Raw genomic sequence first — 19,977 nt, forward strand, 5'->3', positions numbered from 1 at the left:
GCAGCTGCCGGGCTCCAGGACCTGTCCTGGCCTCGAGAGGGCCCGGGCTCCAGGACCTGTCCTGGCCTCGAGAGGGCCCAGGCTTCCTCCTCCAGCTAGCAGAGGCCATTTTCTCCGTCTGCTGCGCGTCCTGGGCCTCACCTGGGGGCGGGGCCACTGTCCGAGAGTCTCCTCCCCGGGGCGCGTGGGGACTGCCGCGCCCGCGGAGTTTTCCGCCTAGTGGGCTCCTCCTCCTGCCCCGCCCAGACGGCTCGGCGCCCGCAGATCCCCGGGAGTGCCGGAGAGCAGGAGTGGGACGGAGCTCCAGGGAGAGCCCAGGTGCTCGCAGAGAGAGCCGCTGCAGCCCGTGTCCCCCTGCCAGGTGAGAGTCCGGGGCTGGCCGGGTGTCTGGGGCGCGGGGGGTGGGGGGCGGCAGTGCGCTGCGTCCCCTGGTGGAGGCCCAGAACTGCCCCGCGTGCGTCCCGGGTCGGTCCCACTCTTCCTGGTTGCGTCGCCTCGGGCAGAGTGGGTCCGGGTCCCCTCGGCCGCGGCATGGGGAGAGTGTTGCCTTTCTAACGAGTTTGGGGTACACAGGCCACCCCCCACCCCCGCCAACCAGGTCGGCGCACGTGATTATGCGGCGCAGTCGGGTCAGGAGCTGTGCCTCAGCTTGGTAGGGCTTAGGGTCGTGAACCTGCCACCAGAAGACAACTGGATGGTGTGAGGGATGGCTGGTGACCCGGCTCCTGCGATTCCAACTGAGTTCTCCAGAGTGTGGGTGCCCTTCCGGACAGGGCTTGTGAGGTGGAGAGCCAGTAGAGAAGGCTGCCTTCAGGAACTTTCTCCGGAACTGGGAGGACGCAATTCCTGGGAGCTGCCACCGTTGCAGTTTATTTATAAGGCACTCTCCCAAGTAATTGAGAGAATGCGGGATCCAGCCTAGGTGCTGTCCCCACAACCCGCAGTCCTTATGCCAACTTCGGGAGGGATTCTTGGACTTGCCTCTCCCCTGGGGCTCAAGCCAGCCCTCTGAAGGCTTAAAATGGTAGAAGCGGTTCTGTTAGTTCAAAGGATAGAGAGTGAAGTTCCTCATTTAGAGACTGAAGGGCAAAGCTAGGGTAGCCAGAGCTAACTGAAGCTGAGAACGTTCTCCTCAGGACATTTGTGTCCCCGCCCTCCAAATCTGTGACCTCTCTGGGGAGATGAGCATCTGTGGGCAGACCCTGACTATCCTCTCAGCCTGCCCCTCTGCTCCTTCCAGTGGCCTTCATGTGCGGTCCCTGCAGCCCTGCCCACATAATAGACACTACAGGCTTTCAGGGCAGGGCCGATTATCTTGCTCACCTGGCACTCATTGTGTTCCTTCATTCCTTCCTTGCTGCACTCAGTTGTTGGGGATTCCAGGATTAACAGGTCCCCTTCCCTCAGGGCACTGTCTATGCTGCAAGGTGTTCCTTGACAAGAGAGGCCAGAAGAGGTATTGCCCTTGCCTTGTGTTAGTTTAAAGGAGCAGGCATCTGATGAGTAGCCCACCTTGGGCTCCTGCTCCCCTCCCAAATCTCTCTAGACTCTGTGCTTTGGTTTTCTCATCTGTAAAATGGGGATCATTCTAATTCCTACCTCACAGGCTTATTGTGGGGATTCAGTGAATTAATATTTTTAACAACTGTAGAGTGCTCAGGTCCTGACCGGTCAGAAGAGGTGGAAACTGGTGCCCTGTACCTGTGTGTTCCAGGTAGGTGTGCAAAGTAGGGCCTAGCTGAAGTAATCAGATCTAGGTGCTGTTGAATAATATAATAATAGCTATTACTGCCATCATGCAGTGGACAGTTCAGCTAAGTTGAACTGCCTTTCTGATGTGCCTCCCTGTCTTGGCTCATGCATCTCTGCTCTCTTGAATGCCCTCCTTCCCTGATTTTGCCCATTATTCACTAGTCATTAGATGCCTGCTCCCCAGCAGACAGGAGAGGACTGGCTTGCACTTTTCCTCCTCTACTCCTCTGACACTGAGTGAATCCACGCTGAGTTCTCTTCTCATTTGATCTGGTACATAGTATTTCTTTGGTCCTGAATATTGAACTCAGAGGCATTTAACACTGAGTCACATTCCTACCACCCCCCACCTTTTTTATTTTGAAACAGGGCTTCACTAAGTTGCTGAGACTGGCCTTGAACTTGCACCCTCCTGACTCAGCCTCCCGAGTTGCTGGGATTACAGGCATGTGCCATTGGCCCTGGTGGTAGATAATATTTGTATGACCATGTGTCTTACCCTTGCCCTGTTCTGTCTTTGGAGGGTGGGGTCTGTGTTTCTGATTCATCTTTTGGTCTCTGGTAGCACCCAGGATAGGCCTTGCCTTATTAGGTGCTCAGGAAATATTAGTTGAATGAGAAGCAGGAAGGAAGTAGTTTCTTTGTGGTTAAAGTACTGGATATACAGAATAGGTAGAGAAAAGCAGGGAGGGTGAACTGGCAGGGAATCCAGACTGAAAGGTGGGAGAGAAGCTGAGAGGCCAACTTTGACCATTTGACCCCTTTATTTAGCAGGACAAGGTTAACAGAAAGGGCCATCCTGGTTACTCTATCCAAAAGGACATGATTGAGCAGTGATGCTTTGGTCATATGACTCAGGAAAATAATCTGGAGGTTGGGATGATAGTAGGAACTTTGTGCAGAACGAGAAGAGGAACCAGTGCTGGCAGGAATCCACACTGAGTTCTGAGTCTTCAGGGACCCAGGAGCTTGGCTTCCTCTCTTCCTAACTGCCTTTTTCCCTCTTAAACCTGGTGCAGTTCCTGGCAGTTGGTCGCACAGGGAGTCCTGGGGGAGTTTGGTGTGAGTGTGCTTTGCAGTCAGGGGAGCAGACTCTGGTCTCTCTGGGCCTTTCTTTACATCACCCCCTGATTCCATTGTTCCTAGAGCATCAGGAATTTGAACCATATCTTGATAGGAAAGTTCTTAGGGTAAATGAAGCAATAGGTGGGAGTTCGTGTTTGTAAAAGGAGTTGTTGAATTCCTTATGGAACTGTCTCATAATCACTGATACCATTCCACAGTAGACTTACTGGCCCTAACCCCTGCAATACATGTTTTTTGTTATAGGGATGATCCTACAGCCTGGGTAGTGACCAGAGCCCCAGCTGGTCCTGCCCCTGCTGATGTGAGAAAGTAATGGAACCAAGGAATTAGGGAACAGAGTTCTCTTCTAGGCTGGGTAACCTGGGACATGCCATTTAGCCACATGGCCCCAGTGTTCTGGATGACAAACTGCTGCCTCAAGTGGAGAATCAGATAACAAGAGGTTTGCAGAAGAGGTTTGAGATCAGTCAGGGAGTGGCAGTGACCTTGTTGATATAGTGGGTGTGTTACAGCCAGAATTACGAAGCTAGGGCACCAGTGTGTGCTGATGAAGCCTGACACTTATCGCTTGGTGTCTAGTTTTCTGGGGGCTTATGCTCCTGAGGATTCCACTGCTAAGAAGAAACGAAACAGGTGATTAAGGAGGAAAATCAGAGTCCCCTCCCCCTCACCCCTGGGGCAGGGGGCAGCTGGCTTGGAGGACAGTGGGGAGAGAGCAGTCTGGGTGAGGCCAGAGAAGCTGGAGGCTGCTCACAGGGAGGCCAGGGGCGTGGTACTCTGGGGTCGGGGGAGCTTGGGGCCAGCTGGTGATAGCACATGTGAGCTTGTTGTGTCCACCACAAAGGTCATGGCTATTTTTACAGAGTAGGTGACAGGCACGTTTCTGTTGAACTCGTCATTAGTGAATCCCCATTTGCCTGGGCTTGTGCTATATCCACAGAAGGAGAGGCCCCTGCCTCCCACCTGTGTGCTCATCCTTCTAGATGTCCCCAAAGCTGGTGCTGGGTGAGAACCCAGCTTGTAGCAGGGGAGGTTTGAATCAGTTTGGGCCGTGCTGTGTTCAGGGTGCCTCTGAGACACCAAGTAGGCTGGTGGGTCTGGGGCTCAGGAGGTGTCTGGGCCAGACAGATGTTTTTGTCTAGGTTATATTTATATTTGAAGTCAAGGACACAGTGATATTGAACTCTAACAGCCAACTAAAGGAAGATGAGCCTATACTGGAGATGGCAAGAGAGAGCAGCCTGAGAGGGGACCTGAGAGCCAGGTAGACCTGTAACACAGGAGCCAGGTGAGCCTGCTTCAGTAGGAGCAAGTGGACAGTGGTGGCATTGCTGCCATTGTCAGTGGCGGTAGTCTTAGCAGCTGCTGTTTTGGTGAGACTATGGGAACAGAGGCCAGATTGGAATGAATGGGTGAGGGGAAGAGGAGGTGAGCATCCTGGGGTGTGGGTGTAGGTAGATTGTGAAAGGTGGGCTAGTACAGAGAGTTCCATTCTGCCTCCTCAACTCACCGAGGAGTTGGCATGTGGCTGTCAGCAGCCTGGATCGCTCCCTTCTCTCTTCCTGCCCCTGCGTCATGGGCACCCACAAAGTTTTGCTCCGTTCACAAATTGACTTTGTGCTGTGCAACTTATTTGCTATCTTGTGTGTGTGACTTGTTTATTGCTGACAGTAGCTCTTGGTTCCTGGGACACCAGGTGAGCAGCTGTGGAATGTTCTATAGTACGGAATTACCATAATTTATTCAACCTTGCCCTCACTGAGGGTACTGAGATCATTTACTGGTTTTTTTTTTTTTTTTTTTTTTTTAAAGAGAGAGAGAGAGAAAGAGAGAGAGAGAGAGGGAGGAAGGGAGAGAAAGAGAGAGAATTTTTCAATATTTATTTTTTAGTTCTCAGCATACACAACATCTTTATTTTTATTTTTATGTGGTGTTGAGGGTCGAACCCAGCGCCCTGCACATGCCAGGTGAGCGCGCTACCACTTGAGCCACATCCCCAGCCCCTCATTTACTGTTTTTATTGACTTGAATCAGTATTGGAGTAAACAACCCAGAAGGATCCTCCCTGCTTGGAATGTTCCCAGTGTGTTTACTTAGGAAGAGTTGATGTTTTTAACGCTATTTCCCAAATCGAGGCCAGACTGCAAGCCTTGTGGTGTGTTCTTATTATATGTTAAGAATGGGATTCTAACAGGATGTGCCAGAATTTAAATGTATCATTACGTTAATTTTTCATTCTTTCTGCTTCCCCCCCCCCCCCCCCCATTCATTGACTATTAACTTCGGCCTTTGTCCATTTCTTCTTACTTGTTTTGTTGTTCTTCTTTCACTATCTAAATGATTTCATTTATTTTTGGTCTTTTAATCTAAAAAGCATATAATGTTCAACATCTTCCTTGAGTATAGAAGTAGCTGGTGGGCTTTAGAAGAAAGTGCTCATTTTTTCCATAGTTTCTGGTCCCTTTCTAAATCACTTTTGGTCTGAGAATTATTTAGCAGGTAGGATCCTGAATTTCCAAGTGGATCATGTTATGGAGAGTATCATGCTGTCTTATTGTTGAGTGCTAGTTTTATTGGGTTAGTGAATGTGATCTGCAAAAATTCTCTTCTTACGGGACTTTATTAAATTTTCTTTGTGGCGAACTACACTATCCATGTTAAAGTGTGTGGTGAACTTGAAAGAAGAAGATCTGTATTCTCTGAGGACACAGATTTTAGAAATGTCTTTTAACTTGAGCTTGCTCTTTATGGCTGTGCTTGTCCATCTGACAAATTCTGAGCAATGTATAAAAAATTCTCACTACAATTTTTTCTAAGCCAAGCTCTATTTGTGTTGGTGGGAATCCCAGCTCTGTGAACTTGGCTTTCGTGTTTGGTGCTTACAGGTTTATCATGCTTACCTTGTGGATCATACCTTGTTTCATTTTTTTGCTTATTTAATGATTTTGGTCTTTTGACCTTAAATTTCATCATCTGTTTGGGGAAAATATTCAGGCAAGGATCTGGGAGAATCCCTTTTCTTTACTGTCCTAAAATTAATAAGTAAGTACACTTTATAAGACATTAAGGGCCAGAAATTGAGAGGCAGATATCAGTGGGAAGGTATTCAAACCCTGTCTGCTCTTCGTGTGGAGTAGTTGGTGATAAGGTCTTGCTTATAGTCATGGGCTCCCCTTCATGGCTGCCCCAGTGGTCTGTCAGGCTTTTAGGAGGAATTAAGATGAGAATTGTCTGCAACCTCTATTGACGTGGCCTAGTCTATTCTGTTACTATAACAAAACACCCGAGGCTGAGATTTTATAAAGAAGTTTATTTAGCTCACAATTTTATAGTGTTCCAAGAGCATGGCATGGCATGGCATCTGCTTGGCTTCTGCTGAGGGCCTCATGCTGTGTCACAGTATGGCAGAGAAGAAGCAAGCATGTTCAAAAAGGAGGCATGCATGGGGGAGAGAGTGGATAGAAGAGGCTGATCTGTTTTATAACAACCAGTTCTCGCAGTAACTAATCCAGTCACCCTGATCTAGTCACCTCCTGCTAGGCCCCACTTTGTAAGAGGTCCTGTCACCTCTGAATACTGTTACCTTAGCACCACATGTGAACCTGTTAGGGACAAACCGTCTTCAAACCATGGCAGAACCTCTTCTCTCCCTTTGCTGCCCAGGCCCCTTCCTTAGGTTCAAGGATTTGGGCAGCTCTCACTTGCGCTTAATATTTCCGTCCTCCTTTGAGGCAGCAAGATGGGTCTTTGTTATTTTATTTGGGCCAGGGGAGTACTGGAGATTGCACACAGGGGCACTTGGCCACTGGGCCAAATTCCAGCCTTATTTGGTATTTTCATTTAGAGACAGTAGTGTCTCACTGAGTTGCTTAGTGCCTCGCTTTTGGTGATCTTCCTGCCTCAGCCTCCTGAGCCTCTGGGATTACAGGCGTGCGCCCCTGTACCTAGCTGTTTTGAAGCAGTTAATATGCAAGAATTTATGAGGGACAGACATTAGGTATAGACACTCAGACCTCAGTGTGCTTCAGGTTTCATAAACAGTCTCAACCGACTGGAGTCGTCTCAGCCTTGTTGGACCTTCAGAGCTTAGTGGTTTTTCCAAGTCCTTTGTTTCCAAATAAAGGCAAATGATTGAAAAGAAGTCCTTGGCTTGCTGAGTCAGGGTTATCAAAAAGTCCTCAACTTATTTATTTTTTAGTTTTTTGATATCAAGGATTGAACCCAGGATTCTCAACCACTAAGCCACATCCCAGCTTTTTTTGGTGTTTTATTTAGAGGCAGGGTCTCGCTGAGTTGCTTAGCACCTCCCTGAGTTTCGGAGGCTGGCTTTGAATTTTCGATCTTCCTGCCTCAGCCTCCTGAGCTGCTGGGATTACAGGTGAGCATCACTGCACCTGGCCTCAACTTACTTTTAATATTAATACTTCCACCTCAGGGTTTTCTTTCCATTTTCCTTTGCTCAGCCTTTGATTTTGAATCCTTCTCACTTAAAACTTTGTTTTTCTTATAATCAGCACATGGCAGGAGAGAGGATGGCGGATGGCAACCGCAGACCTGACTTGGGGCTTTCCATCTTTGACGGAGGACTTGGACTGCTCACATGGGGGTTATGCTTGACTTTATTCCTTGTGTCTTCGTTACTTCGTACCCTGGGAGACTGTTCTCTCCTCTGATCTTTGCTTGGTGGCTGAGTTTCTTTGCATCCCTCCTCCCCAGCCCAGCTGGATTAGGATCTGGGTTTGGCTGTGATGTGAGGGAGCCCCTCCCCCGCCTTTAGAAACCAGAGCCGGGCTCCAAGAATCTGTTCCCTGAGGTTTCCAGGCACCAGGCCCCTTGTGTCATGTTGCTCCTGGCATCCTCCAGTCTGTGCTTCTCAGACTTGAGCAACACGTTTCCTTTTAGTGAGAAACTTAGCAGTTTCCTTTTAGTGAGACCCTGTCTCAAAATAAGAAGTACTGAGTGTAGCTCAGAGGTGGCTTGCTTGACGAGCATCACATACTCAAAGCCTCGGTTCCATCCCCAGTTCTACAAAACAAACAAACAAAAATAACCCAAGAAACAAACAAAAACCCCAGTTTCCCAAGTCCCTGTCCTAAGGGTTCTGATCTGGGAATCTCTGATGGGGCCTGAGAATTAGCTTCTAGTAGGCCCAGGATGTGCCGATGCTGCCAGTGTGGGGGTCACGCTTAGGGTAGCACTGTCTAGGTGCCCCCCTTGTGGCCCAAGACAGCCACTGAGAGGGCCCTGCCGAGCTGGTAGGAGGCTGGGGACGTGGTCCTTACTCGGGGCTTGTGTGTGCCAGGCTACAGCGAGTATTCTGTTACTAAAGCAAGCAGGGGCAGATGGTTGAGGGGAGGCAGCCGGAAGTTTCCAGAACACCACCCACTGCTCTCCTTCATTTGAAGCTGTTCCTGTGTTTATCAGCCTTGCCATTGGCCGAGCCGTATTCCTCAGGTTAGGAAGTGGGACCCATGTTTGGTGGCAGTGGCAAGCTGGCAGGCAGTGTGTGCAGGGCAGCTCTGTCCCTAAGGATTCCTCTGTACTCCAAATGCCAGAGCACGGGGCATTGAGCTTTTATTTCTAAAAAGTGTCTTTCAGAACCTGCTGGCTCAGGTGTGGGCTGTTGGTCACCGTGGAGACTACCCGAGGCCATTCCTGGCCTGCTTTGCCTTGAATTTTTCCAGGCTGGGCTGCCCCAGGTGCCAGCTTTGGGAGGGCAGAGTCTGAAGCTCAGCCTGGCTAATGATTGACAGAGACACCACTGTTTTTAATTCCTGTTGTGTAGGTGGGAGCTGAATGCTCCACAGCACCTTCCGTAGGCTTTTTTTGTAGAGCCTGGGAAAATAGGGCCCTTGTTGGTGAGATGCTGCCCTGGGGCTCTCTGGCTTGCTTGGTGACTTAATATTACCTGTGACCTACCAGGGCAAGGCCTGGGGCTCTGTAGCCCCTGCCCTACAGTCAGGGACACTTATATGCCCTCTCACCTCACATCCTACTAGGGGGTAGGAGGGAGAGGGAAATGTCCTAATGTGTCTTCCCTGCCCCCAGAATTCCTGAAGCCTACACACCAGACACAGGCTGCCCGAACAGGTGCCACCTGGGCGTGGAAGAGATGAGTCAGGATACACTGGTCAAGGTACAGGTGTTCCTGGTGGGATTCTGTGTGTGGAGGACCTCATGGTGCCAGCCTCATGCCTGGCGGTGGGGAACAGAGAGGAGAGGCCTGTCCCGCGTCCTGCAGCACTGCCTGTCTTAGAAAAAGAGTCCTGGCTCTGACCTCACTGGGGTGTGACCTTTGAGCGCTAGCTAGGTCCCTTGCTGAGCCCTAGGTCTCTTGCTTATAAAATGAGGTGATGATGCATCTCCAGCAGAATCGCTGTGTAGGTTAACAAGGTGATGCGGCATGTGTCATGCCCATCCTGGGAATGAGCAAAGGGGGAGCATGATTGGAACAATGGAGGACATTTTAGGCCAAGTGTTGGGGGGATTCCTGGAAGGGCCTTCATTGTGGGTGGGGAGACCAAGGTGGGTTTACTAAAGGAGGTGGGACTCTGCCTAGCCTTAGGCAAGGCCAGGAGACCAGAGGAGGGATAAGCCACAGGGTCTTCCAGACAGAACTTTAAAGATGGAAGTTGCTGGGCTTGGCTGAGTGAAGGGCATGTATTTCCTGCTCTTCTTTCTGTCACACACATTCCTTGGGGGGCCTCCTGTCTTGCCATCCCTCAGTGCCCCAGTATAACTCTTGGTACAGTTGCTTTGCCATAGCTCAGGATGCCAACTGAAGGGCATCAGCCCATGCCCGGGCCCTAAGAGAGAATCTTTCTTTCCATTGCGACCTGTGGGTTCTCTAGGGGTTCCTTTCGGCTACCAGCATGCATGTCTGGCTGGGGGCTCTTCCACAGTTGGAAGAGGGGCCCTGGATCAGGGGCATTTGAAGGAGAGGTTCCCAGGCTTCTAGGCAGGGCGGGAAGCATTGGCCCTGTGGCCCTCGGGTCCAGCAGGCCTGAGGATTGGGCGGCTGCAGTTCAGGGCCTCCCTGCTGCCTGCAGACTCCATTCTCACCCTCCACGCCTCTGCCCTCAGCTGTTTTGAGACTTCTGTGATACTTTCCTGTGAAGGTGAGGTGGCTTGCCACCTCTTACCTGGAGTGCCCCTGTCCCTGCTGTTCCATTTTTCAAAAGATCTTAGTCACAGTCTTTCGTAACCCCTGTCCTCCAGCCCCCTCCAAGGAAATTACTGTGTGTGAGTTACAGAATCTTCCTGTTGTGACCACAAAACCTTCGTGGGACCCCAGGTACCAAGAATATAGGTGAGGCAGAGAAACCTGGGAGAGGCTTAGAGAGAAGCCAGTTTCCCCAGCGCCCCTGGCTCTGCTCCCAAGACCACCTTTCTCACTTCTTAGTTCTGTACCTCCTGGGAACCGCTCTGGAGTACTGTTGTGTGTTTTCTGGAAGTGCACAGGCCTTACCTCCCAACCGAGGGAAAACCTGCTGCAGGCTGGGGCCCTACTGTGTTCTCCTCTGTCCTGGGGTATCTAGCCTACCCCCAGGGCCTCGGTGACTAGGCACAGCACTGTGAATGCTCAGGCCCCAACCAGGCTATGGGAAGGGCCCTGTCAGTGAGTCCATAAGTCATCTGGCTTTATAAAGTTTGCAGAAAGCAAAGTGTTTTGCATTCATTTTCTTTTCTAAATGAATGAATTAAATGAATACAAAATCTCATGACCCATAAACCTTAGAGCTACCCCTGTGGATGATGATTAAAAACAAAAACACTCAGAGACTTGTTGGAAGAAAGCAACACTGGAAGCAAAAGGTATTTCAACTTTTAGAAAAAACCTCAAAGTTAATTTTTTTTTTCCACAAAGTAGTTGATTTTAATATGACCAATAATAACAATAATCTATTTTTTGTTTGTTTGTTTTTGGTATCAGGGATTGAATTTAGGGGCACTCAACCACTGAGCCACATCCCCAGCCCTATTTTGTATTTTATTTAGAGACAGAGTCTCACTGAGTTGCTTAGTGCCTTGCCATTGCTGAGGCTGGCTTTGAACTCACTATCTTCCTGTCTCAGCCTCCTGAGCCGCTGGGATGACAGGTGTGCGCCATGTGCCTGGTGTAATTTGTTCATTGGCTAGATGATAAAGGGTGCTGACTTTATTATTGTGCCTTTTAACTCATACACATGTTGTATTTAAAATATCATAAATATTATAAAATCACAAAATACTATAAAATATTTTGTAATTAAAAAATGAGAAAAATGATGGGCTAGGGATGTGGCTCAGTGGTAGAGCGCGCGCCTTGCACGTGTGAGACCCTGGGTTCGATCCTCAGCACCACATAAAAATAAATAAGTGAAGTAAAGGTATTGTGTTGAACTAAAAAATAAATATTAAAAAAATGAGAAAAATGAAATATAAAGATCTGAAAGACTATAATAAAACCAGTTGTCCTTCCCTTTTTCTAGCTCTCCACAGTTTTCCCGTCTTTAAGAAGCTCTTTATCTTTAAATAATAGATTCCTATTACTGTTTCTTAATTTCTTAGACATTGTGTGTTGACTTCCTGTTTGGATTCATAAGAATCAATACATATTATTGACCATAAATTATATTTGTCAGTGTTGTGCCAACTAATCCACTGTGGTTAGACATTCAGGAGTTCAAACCCTCGTTTTTCCTTATTCCTGAAGTGAATAGTTTCCTCGTTTTTTTTTTTTTTTTTTTTTTTTTTTTGACTCAGTGTTCTGCGTATCTATTGATCCATACTAGACAAGTTGTCCCCAGGTCTGTTGATGAGCTCTCATTTGAGAACTTCCTTTTACAATTTCTGCTGGTTTTCTATGCTAGATTCCCCATGTTTCTGGGGTCCATATATTTCATTTCTTTCTTCTTTTTAAAAAACTTTTCCTTTTGCTGGAGTGCTTTAGAAGTTCCTAAAGAGTGCATGAAAGGTCGGGGATTTTGGTTTGTTTTTGAGTCTTGTGGAAAAGTCTATTCCATTTTCTCCATCAGCCTATAATTTAGCCAGGTATAGAATTAGAAGCTGAAAGTAGCCCTTCATTCAGGATGGTGAAGGCATTGTTCCATTGTCTTCTACTTTCCAATGTGGCTGTTAAGAGGTTCAGTGTCATTCTGCTTCCCCCCAAAAGACCTTTGTTCCTTTTTTTTTCCCTGAGACATTTCAGTGTCTTTTCTTTGCCTCTCTCAAATTTCACAGTGATAAGCTTTGCTGATGGTCTTTCTCCAGCCATTGGACTGCCAGTAGGTTTCACAGTATTTAATTATAAAATGTTTTATAATGTAGCAATAAATATAATAATCAATATGGAAGTTTATTTCAGTGTTTATCAACATACTTGTATTTTAAGTGATAATTTTCCCGCCTCTGTTTTCACTCCATCCTTTCATTTTTGATCATTTTTTTTTTTCCCAGTGCTGGGTGATTGAATGCAGGGCCTCACGCGTGCCAGCAAGCCCTGTGCTACTGAGCTGCATCACGGCCCTTTTTAAAGGTTTATTTTCAGGCAGGGTCTCACTTAGTTGCCCAGGTTGGCCTCTATCTTTGCAATCCTCCTGCCTCAGTCACCTGAGTAGCTGGGATTACAGGCATGTACCACCACACCTGGCCATTTTCTAATTCTTTTTTTGATCTGTATGATTTTTTTGTTTGTATTTCTGTTTTTTTTTTCCTGAATTTTCCCTGACTTGGTCTTTAATCTTTCGGTTGCCTATTTTATTTCAGTCCTCTGTCTTCAGTTTCTGAAGGCACTTTACTGCCGGCTAATTGTTCCACGTTTGAGCATCTTTAGGCGGTGTTTCCTCAGGCCTCTGAGGATATTGATTGTAGTTTTCCTCTCCTGCCCGTCAACGTTTCTGTTCCCTGGTCCTTTTCCTGTGTGTTCACCTTGCCCCTCTTGCTGGAGACCTTCCCCTGTTCTGGCATCCTTGGTATGTTAATACGGAGAGGGAGAGGGGAGGCTGGTGAGGGGCTCAGGGTCCATAGTTGGGGTGGCAGGAGGAGGCGGGGATTTTACCACACCTCCCTCTCCTCTGGTTTCTCCTGGGTACTGCAGAACTCATCTCTGCTCAGCCCTGAACTTCTGTCCTGCCATTGCCTCAGGCAGCCGGCCAGGCCAGAGCTCCCTGGCTGCAGAGCCCCTCTGCAGAAGGATCCAAAAGAAGCATCCTGGAGCAGGGGGCTTCCGTCCCCTGGACACCCTTTGCTGTGCCCGTGCCCTGCCTTTGGGATGCTGAGCTCTTGACATGGGAGGCAGGAGGCTCTGGGGCAGCCCCCCTAGGATCTTGCAGTATCACCTTGGCCTGCCAGTCCCCCTCCCTGGCCGCCAGTTTCCCCACTGAATCAGGAGGAGGTGGGTAGGTGGGACTGGACTTGCCCACCTCTCCTTGGCATGATTGGCCCATCGGGCATGACTGCCCGGCCTGTGCCTGGCGGAGCTCTCACCCTCGCCCTCCTTCAGAGCATTTGCATTGCTGCCCGGGTGTGTCTTGCTTAGCCACACGGAAACTATCCTAGGGCCCGAGTCTCACCATGGTGACTCATGGTGACCAGGGTGACCATGGCAACCATGGCGACCGGTTTGACCTATAATACAAGTGAGCAAACCTTTGTTGAGCTTTTCTTCAGATGCATGGGAGAGCGAGCACCTGGTCCCTCTTCATTGGGGAGTGCTGTTTTGTGGTCTGGTGGTTTGATACTTCCTCATCACGGAAGGCCGCTGAGCGAGGCAGGCTGGTTTATGGCCGTCTCTCACACAGGGCAGAGGCCGCTTCAAGAACCCCATGGAAGGCTCTGGGGGACGGAGAGGAGGAATGGTCACTGAATAAATGAGTTTTCTTTTCCTGCAGTAACCGATTATAACAAACTCGGGGCTTATAGCCTTGCAACTTTTTGTGAAAAATCATACACAACCTCAAATTGATGCTCTTAACCGTTTCTAGGTGTGTAGTTCAGTGGCATTAAATACATTCACACCGTCATGCAGCTGTCACGATCACCTGCCTCCAGGACTTTTTCTTCTTCCCAAACTGACTGTATTCACTCCTTTCTTCGGCCTCTGGCCTCAAGATGCACCTTCCTGTCTATAACTTCCAGCACTCTGGATGCCTCGTATAAAGGGAACCCTGCGATAATTCGCCTCTGTGACTGCTTATTTCACTTGGCATGATGTGCTTAAGGTTCATCTAGGTGATAGCAGGTGTCAGAACTTCCTCTCTTTCGAGGGCTGAGTAGTATTCCACAGCGTGGGTCTCTGGCACACACATTTTGTTCCATCCAGGGACATTCACATTGCCGCCACCTTGGTTACTGTGAATAATGCTGCTGTGACTGTGGGTGCGCAGGTATCCATTTGAGGCTCCCGTTGCCTTTGGGAATGACAGTGGGATTACAGGGCATCTGTAGTGGTGCAGTCAGCTGCTTGAGGAGCCCCCAGGGTTTCCCACGCCAGCTGACCATTTAACCCTGTGACTTTCTCGTCTTACAGTTCTTCCCATAGTCTGATGTCAGTGCTGCGGTTGGTCAGGATGTTGGCAGGGTTGTCATTCCTGAGGCTCCAGGGCTCCGTGTCTTTTCCTTTTCCTGCCTCAGTAGTGTCTGCATTCCTTGGCCAGGTCCCCTTTCTCCTCAGGGGTGCCCCTTGGCCAGGGCCTCTTCCTCCCCGGAGCCTCCTCATGCCTGTTTGGTGCACCACCTGAAGGACTCCTGGAACTGGCCGGTTCACCTGGGTAGTCTAGGATCCTTCCCGCACATGGCTGGTGGCCTTCATCCCATCTGGATGGTCCCTTTTGCCAGTAGTAGGGTCACATGTTCTTGGGTTCTGGGGACCAGGGTGTGGACCATCTGTGTTTTTTCCAAGTGTGGAACCCGATGGTGGCTTCATCTCGGGCTTTGGGAAGCCCTCCCCTCTACCCTTTCTGACCAACTTGGTCCTGAGGCCCTGTGACCTTAGCAGTTGGTTCGGCACGGCCCTCACTGCATGGATTGGTCAACTGGAGGGCAGACACTTGGGATCTCTGATCCTTTTATTCCCTCTCCAAATATCACAGCCTGTCCTCTTTGGCCACTTGGGAGAGAATGGCACTTGGCAAGCTGGTCACAGGGAAGATAGCTATTCCAGTACTTTACAAAGTTCATTCTTATTACTACATTTAATCATCATAGTAATCCAAGGTAAGTGGACTAAGTCCATGCTTTTCCACTAGAAAGCATGGAATTTCAGAGAGGTTAAGTTGCCCAGGGAGGGTCATACAGCTAGGGGCACAGTTAGACCCTAGACCTTGGTTCCCAAGCTAATGCTTTTTAAGGAATGAGTTAAGATTATTAAAATGTAGTGCCTACCAAATGCTAATCGGCTATCATGGGGAGTAGCTTTATATATGGATATTAATTAGTACCTGAATCCCCACAGCCAGAGAAAGATGGATGTGTTTTCCCCTATTTTTCAGGTGAGGAGAAAGGCTCAGAGAGATCCAGCAGTGTGCCCAAGATCACACAGCCAGTGAGGGATTGAGCTAGAATTGGAGTCACTGTGTTTGGACTCCAGACCCTGTATGTCACTATCACAGCCCAGCAGCAGTGTTAGATGATAACAGAATTGTGTGGGCTGTGGGGAAATTTCATTTAGCAGAATAGAGAAGTCTCTCGTGATAATCCTGTGACTTTTGTGGTTCTTGATGGGGGATCATGGGCTGTGTGAAGGTGGGGGAACTGGCTGAGGGTGTGGGAGGAGTAAGTGGGGGTGGTAGAAAGACTGGCAAGCATCTGTGGTCGGATGTCAGGAGCCATTTTGGTGACGCTCAGGCTGCGTGGCCTGGAATGAGACTCCGCCACCCTGTCCCCACCCAGGTGAGGGCAGGGTCTAGAGGAGGGGTTCCCCTTGGTCCCTTCTCTCGGAGCCTCTGGAAGGGGTGCTTTGTGCAGGCTGAGTGGCTGCTGCAGGGTTAGGAGTGTGGAGCGTCCCTGTGGTCAGGCGACCTGGAGAAGCCAGGGTGGGCTTGGCAGCGTGGAGAGCTGTGGTAGCCACCGGGCCCGACATATGGGGACCTGTGCACATCACCGTCAGCGGCCACTTCTGCTGGATGGTCCCGTTTATTGAGCTTCTCCAGCTGTTTGGGCTCTGCTTGTGCAAAAGGTGATGACACAGAAACAGACCTCTCTGCCCTGGCAGGGGCGGCGCAGTCTCCCTTTGTGGGTGGGTGTGTCCTTAGGTCATCTCACCAGTGTGCCCTGCTGTAGCAAAACATCGTGGGCCAGGTGGTTTGGACAACAGAAATCTGCTGCTCCCGGTTGGAGAGCTGGAAGTCTGAAGATCAAGGTGCCAGCAGATTTGGTGTCTGGTGAGGGTCCGCTTTCAGGTTCACAGACACACCGTCTCCCTCTCCTGTGGTGGTCTCTCTGGGCTTTCTATTATAGGTGATTCATCCTGTTCCTGAGAGCTCCACAGTACTTCCTCAGATCCTCCTCCATCAAGGAAAGGTTAGGTGAAATAATGAGAACGAACTTGACATTACCATTTCCATTCTTCAGATCTGGGAAACTGAGGCCCAGAAAAGTTAACCTGCCCAAGATCAGAGAGCTAGCAGGGAGCGGAGCTGGGGTTTGAACCTGTGCAGTCTGATTTCAGAGGCCGGGTTCTTCCTACCACCCTTCACTGCCTTCGAGGAAGTCCAGGGTCACCCTGTGACAGCTGGACATAGAAACCAGCTTGCTTGTGCTGATTCCTATTCCCATGCTGTTCAGTCACACCCGTATTTCCAAACTCAATCCGTGAGACACTGTCCTGGGGTCACTGGCTCTTGAGAGGGAGATGGCATGGTGGTGAGTGCTGGGCTTTGGTGCTGGCCTGCCTGGGTGTGAATTCTGCCACAGCCACTTGCTCCTGGGGCCTCCGTCTCTTCTGTGCAAGGAGGAAGCTGGTGGGAGCTCCTGTCTAGGGTTGTCGTGACGTTAAATTCCACATAAAGCTCTTGCTGCCGTGCCTGGCTCGTGGTTAGTATCGGCAACCGGTGGCTGTGACTGTGGCCTGCTATGTTTGGGAAGTTGGAGGGTGGAGACAGGCAGGCTTCTTTGTCACGGGACTTCTCGGAGCTTTTACTCTGTGCTCCTGGGAGTCAGCGGCTTCCTGGAGGGGGAGGTCTTAGTGGCAGCCCGTAACTGTGTGTTAGGCAGCATTTCCTGAAGTGTTTGGACAGTGAATCTGTCTTCTGAAGCTGCAGTCTGGCTGACTTCACAGTTCGCAGGATGCTATGTTGGTGAGAACACAGTTGGGGCAGCACTGAGCTGCAGGTCACGCTGTCTGCTTCTGCCCTTGGCATCCCTGGCTGGGGACAGTGGCCCGGGTTGGACCTGAGAAAGACGGTGGACGCACAGAAGTGAGCAGGTTTACAGTGAAGACAGACAAACTCGATGCCTGGAGGGAAGATCAGGATCAGGTGGCTCTAGGTCCCTGTAGCTGTGTGGCTGCCATCAGTCAGCGGTGATCCTACAGAGTCCTACAGAGCACCGGGATGCAGAATTGGAGTCAGTTTATCGTTTTTGCCAAGAGCCTTGGATTAATTGTTGTGCTGTTCCTTGCCCTGCCTGTGCGGGCCACATGCCTCTTATTTGATGCTCACATGGTCTTAGGAGCAAGTGAGGGAAAAGGTTATAAAGGAGAGTCTAGGTGGAGGGGTATTGGTGGCGGGGCCAGGCTCACTCAGCCACCAATCAGCAGAGCACATGCCGGGCCCCAGACCTCATTCAGCCTTCCACCCACGTTGCACTTATGGGGTACATATTAAGCCAGATGCAGAATGATGGGGGTGAACGAGGCTGCTGACGTGTGTCTACTGGTGCCAACCTATGGTTGGCAGCATTGCCACCAGGTAAGAGCTCTATGATCCAGGGACTGGGAAAGTCCTGGGGAGGCTGTTTTTTGGGACTCCTTATATTGACAGGTGTCCTCAAGCATTCCAAGCTCCACTTCTCCTAGGATGAGTTGGTGCCTGAGCATTGCTGGCACAGAAGCCTGGTTATTACCTGAGAGTTCCGCTGATGCATGCATGTGTGTGTCTACTTCAAGTTCATGGCATTTAGAGAGGTGAAAAATTACAGGTGAAGTAATATACAGTGTCTGGGCTTTTCTTCTAAATGATACCGGGGAGCAGGCAGGGTCCAGATGAGTCAGGATTGGCCTCGGGATGGTGCTTCACAGAAGCCCAGTGGTGAGCGTCTACTGCACTGTTCTGCTCTATGCATATTCTCCACAAGACAAAGCTGTAAAGGATGCCAGTCATTGTTCATCTCTGTTTTCCCTACTCCGGTTCACTCCTGGGAGTGCTCTTGCTCACAGGGTGAGGTGCAGTTACTTGAGTGTGTGTGGCAGGTGTGGGCGGAGTCTGGCCCCCTCCTGCCTGGAGCCAGGGCCATGGGTGTAGGTGTTGACAGTGTGGGGTGGGGTGAGCTGAGGCCCTGGGGCTTCTGGACCCCCAGCAGGAGGAATGGCCTTGCAGAGCCCTTTCTAAACACATCCATGCTGTCTCTTGCCCGTGGAGGAGGGGTCTTCAGACTGTCATGGCAGGAGCAGCTGCAACCCCTGAACAGGCTGGCCAGCCTGGGAGGAGGCAGGTTCTGCCGCCAGCAGGCCACGTTGTGCACGGACTGCCTCCAGAGCGCCTGTGATTTTAGCAAGCCGGACCCAGGGAGGTGGGACCCACATAGTCTCCAAGATCGCCTCCAGTGTGGAAATCATTTTGTGAGGCTTCAGGGTAGAAGCTCTTCAGAAGTCCTAAGATCCCAGAAGAAGGAAGAGCCACCAGAGGCGACCCCCCTCACCACCCCTAGGACAAGTGAGAAGGACTTGTCCACTTGTATTATGGCTCGATAGCTCATTTCTTTTTAATGTAGAGCACCACTGCACTGCCTAGTGGCACCAGTATGGGGTTATCCATTCACTTACTGAGGGACATCTTGGTTCCTTCTGAGTCTACCAGTTTTGACTAAAATACCATAAACTTTGCTATAGTTGGGTCTGAAATTATCCCCAAAGGTCCCTTTGTCCCCAGCCTGTGGCACTGCTTTAAGAGATGGGGCCCACTTTGAGGAAGTTAGGTCATCAGAGATGTTCCTGTGAAGGAGGCATTGGAACCTGGACCCTCCTCTCTCACTTTCTGCTTCCTGGTCACCATAGGTGAGCAGCTTGGCTCCATCCTGTGCTCCCCACCATCATGTCCTGCCTCATATGGACCGGAAAGCAATGGGCCAACCAACCATGGACTGGATCCTCTGACATCATGAGCCAAAACAAACCTTTCTTTCTTATAAGTTGTTTATCTCAGGTATTTTTGTCACAGTGTGGAAAGCTAACACAAGCATCTATGTCCAGGTTTTTGTGTGTGGCTAAGTCTTCAGCTCATTTTGGATAAATATCAAGAACATCATGATAGCTGAATTGTTTGTAAAATTATGCTTGGTTTTGTCTCTTCCAAAATCTCTTCCAAAGTGGAGGTACCATTTTGTATTCCTCCCAGCAATGAACAAGTGTTCCTGTTAACTCCACATCCTCTCCAACATGTGGTGCTGTCAGTGTTTTGGACCATGGCCATGTAACAGGCCTGTGGTGGTATTGCATTGTTTTAATTGGCAATTCCTTAATGGCATGTTGTCTTTTCATATCCTTCTTTGTCATGTGTAGATCTTTCATTGGTGACGTGTCTGTCCAGGTCTTTTGCCCACTTTTTAAAAAATTATGTGGTTGCTTTTCTTGTTGAGTTTTAATAGTTCTTTGTATATTTTGGCTAACAATCTGTCAGGTGTCTTTTGCAGATATTTTCTGTTGTTCTGTGGCTTCTTTTTCTTTTCTTTTTTGAGACAGGGTCTCTCTGTGTTGTCCAGGATGGCCTCATACCCCTGCCTTCCAGGGATCCCTCTGCCTAAGCCTCCTGAGTAGCTGGGATTAGGGTGTGTGTGCTGTTTCTTTTCTGTTACAGAACAGAGCATGGAGGATTATCAGAACACTGTGGTTTGAACTATCCATATTTAAATTTTGTGTAAAAGCAGGTTAAAGATTTAATATTTAAAAAACAAATGGATAAATGAATATTCCCACAGGCCCAGGAAGGTCAGTGGAGGGTCATC

At 49.5% G+C, this 19,977-nt stretch overlaps 1 protein-coding gene across 1 annotated transcript in view; it reads left to right on the forward strand.

Annotated features, from left to right (window-relative positions):
- The first annotated feature begins 228 nt into the window (after window positions 1–228).
- The window catches only part of Anxa11 (annexin A11), a 41,923-nt gene continuing 22,174 nt past the window's right edge, over window positions 229–19,977 (forward strand). Inside the window, exon 1 of the mRNA XM_076834463.1 lies at window positions 229–361. The gene's annotated coding sequence lies outside the window, so the exon portion shown is untranslated. The remainder of the gene's footprint in view (window positions 362–19,977) is intronic.

The sequence above is a fragment of the Callospermophilus lateralis genome, chromosome 15, assembly GCF_048772815.1.
Source record: "Callospermophilus lateralis isolate mCalLat2 chromosome 15, mCalLat2.hap1, whole genome shotgun sequence".
Lineage (NCBI taxonomy): Eukaryota > Metazoa > Chordata > Mammalia > Rodentia > Sciuridae > Callospermophilus > Callospermophilus lateralis.